Source organism: Dermacentor variabilis, chromosome 3, assembly GCF_050947875.1.
Source record: "Dermacentor variabilis isolate Ectoservices chromosome 3, ASM5094787v1, whole genome shotgun sequence".
Taxonomy (NCBI): Eukaryota; Metazoa; Arthropoda; class Arachnida; order Ixodida; family Ixodidae; genus Dermacentor; species Dermacentor variabilis.
This window is the reverse complement of record NC_134570.1, coordinates 157,448,636-157,451,720: the sequence shown is the minus strand read 5'-3', so window position 1 is coordinate 157,451,720 and position 3,085 is coordinate 157,448,636. Positions and strand designations below refer to the sequence as shown.

General features: G+C 49.9%; 1 pseudogene; it reads left to right on the top strand.

Moving 5' to 3' along the window:
- Positions 1–2,690: 2,690 nt before the first annotated feature.
- Positions 2,691–2,820, top strand: LOC142576857 (U5 spliceosomal RNA; annotated as a pseudogene).
- The last annotated feature ends 265 nt before the right edge of the window (positions 2,821–3,085 follow it).

Sequence of the window (3,085 nt, the reverse complement as noted above, 5' to 3'; positions counted from 1 at the left end):
CGCGTTGTTGAGCTCCTCAGTTCTTCATGGCATAAGCAAACGGCAGCAGGGAACCACCGGACGGACAAATAAGGAGACATCAGGAGGATCACAAGGCCCACCAGCAACTTCAACTAATCGCGAGCTCTGATTGCGTTCCCATTCCATATGCCCGCTTAGTGCCACCGTTCCATTCCCATGTTATTCCGGGTGTCTGAAAATGTGAAATCATCCCGGAATCACTACACCTCTGGAGCTGTCACTTTACCCAGTCACACATGTATACTGCGACCAAAGTTGGCATCAAAGAGGTTCATTGGAGAGCGTCACCGTCACATACCCAGTGGCACATATCCATGTGTGGGTCCCCATGCCTTTTGCATATTATTTGCTGTAATGAATGTTAAGTTTACAGCAGAGGTTCTGTGACACATGCGCCGGGCAGAACGCCCGCACAGCAACATCAGCTACCTTTCCTGCACACTTATGCGCGCCCGCGGGCGCGCGTGGAAGTGCAGAGCATTTTCATTCTTTTAGGCCTCGCTAGTAGGTGAAGTTCGAATTCGAGCAGTTATTTGGCTACACATTGCGCGTTCTGCCCGCATTCGTTTACAGCAGCTGGCATTTCAGTAGCGTCTGGTGTGACGAAACAACTAGGTGCTCCCGTCAACATTTAAAACCACTGAATATTATGCGCCGTTTTTAAGCAGGTCATTGCTCTTCGGAGAAACTTATGAGCCTACTATAGTATGTATATATAGGGTGCCCCAGCTCACGTTAGCCAAGCTGTTCAAAGAAAAGAAGCTTCCAAAGTCATGATGCAACATACTATTGTAAGCCTTAAAGTGTTCTTCGGTCGCCACGGGTCTGAGACCGAACACCGTATACGTCCTATAGGTATATTTTCCACCGTGAATTCTTAATGTTTCTTCTTCGAAATGCTTGCCTAACGTAGCTGAAGCACACGGTATAATTGAATTCACTTCCGCGGTTTCACATCCCAGAACCACGATTACGTTGCCAGTCATGCCGTAGGGGGGGTCTCAGAATTATTTTGACCACCAGGGGATCTTTAACGTGCCCACAATGCGCGAGACACGGGTTTTCTTGCGGGACACGCGGTATAATGCCGGTATTATGTCATGATTTATTGTCTGGTCGCACAGAACAGACCTACGGTCACTGGCACCATTGCGTGGGTGAAATGGCGCTGTATATGTGCATAAGCCTTTTTGCTAGATCTTGTAACATATCAGGCGCGATAAATGAAATGGGTCAAATTTTATTTTACTTCGCCCTATGACAATGGGGCGTGAAAGGAGGCGTGAGCATAAAGGAATAAACGGGTGCAAGAAGCAAGGCCCCGTGGACGAGTCAATAAAGGAACACATCTACAGAACTCGTGCAGAACTCACCTACAATGACAATCCGAGTATGCGAATAGCCGAAACGCGTCAGTCACGTGTGAGAGGCGTGCCCGCCTCTTTTCTCGCTCTTTCCACTGGACACGCTGCGCCTTCTGGCGGCGCCACTATGAGGTCCGGGCGTAACCATTGGCCCACACAGTGACGCAAGTTGGCGTCAAAGTGGTTCAGCGCAGAGCGGCACATACCCATTGGCACATACGCAAGTTCGTGTCAAAGACGTCAGTGTCCACCAGGCGCATGCCTCTATCAGGAGGCTTGCACCTGGTTTTCAACAACGCGTCGGCTCACAGTTTGGCTCGAGATATCACGCGCCGAGCCTCGACCGCGGATGCGGACGGCGAGAACAAGGAGGAGAGACACGAGGAACCCTGCGAGACGTATCACGAAATAGCCCCATCGATTCCGGCGTCACACGCTCCCACCACCGGCCAAGCAACTCGATAAAACGCAAGCGGTCGCGTCTAGGCGACTCCAAACAAGCGCATACCCACACCCAAAGTACATTAACAAAATCACAGGGGGCAAGGAAAGGGACCTGCGTAGACTCTGTTCACAAACAGGGACACACACACACATTATTAATGTGGGAATGCACCTCGATCTCGGTCAGCAGCGAGACTGACTGGACCGCCTGGCTCAGGGCCGAGGACGTCGGCCGACAGCTTGTGCCGGTGGACTTGGCGGAGAAGGCCAAGCAGGCCGAGGGCCTTACTTGATCCCACCCCCTTCCGCTTCCGATAAACCTTTTCACCACCACCATCATCAGCAACATTATTGTCTCAAAATTACGTTGGGTGGCCCGCGCAATTAAATATTGTCCCCGTTGTCCAGTTTTAAAGCGAAGCTTTCTTTCCCTCTTGCTTCGACCTTAACAGTGCTGCTGCAGCTGCTGCCTTACACGACGTGTCGGGAAGAGGTTGACAGCGTGCATATACATGGCAGGAGCGTACCAGAGAGGATAGGCGACGCAAGAACGTCGTTTGGGCTTTACCATCGCGTCGCATGGGCACAATGCGCTCTGAAGCTCCCTAGCTGTCGCAATTCTTCGAGGTCGAATTACATATGCCGCTCAGAGCGTTCTGCACAATTACGCTCTCAGCACTAAGTTTTCGATAAGATTCTATTAAAGGCCCTACGGGCCGAGCTTACTTGTATCCGTTGGCTTAAATACAATTTCGCATTTCGGCATGACTAATAAATGATTTACGTCGAACAAATAGCTAAAGCTGTTACAGTGCGAGGGTCATTTCGAATGCCCCGCTCCGCACAGTGGACAGGTAATTATTGCTCAGGTCTCTCCTCAGGAGCCGACACGAACTAACCTTTCGCCTTTTACTAAAGGTTACCGTGGGGAGGGACACTCCAATGAGCCTATGGGCCAATTTTTGTGAGGCCCCACTTGTTTGAGTGGGGCCTAATACATCAACCCAAAATCAGATTGTCTTGATACATGGGTGCGCCACCTTACCGGGTGATCATATTTAAGTACTGTCGAAAATTTAAGAAATCGCCTGTTGCAGCTACCAAGATTCTTGTCCTTCAGCGGGAATATTCGAAGAGGGTACGTTACTATCACGAGAAATCGAAACACGTATTCAACTAACTCACAACAATACACAAGTTAACTTCTTAATTAGTTAGTTTAGGCACATAATGCAATTTGCGAATTGTAGCCGGTG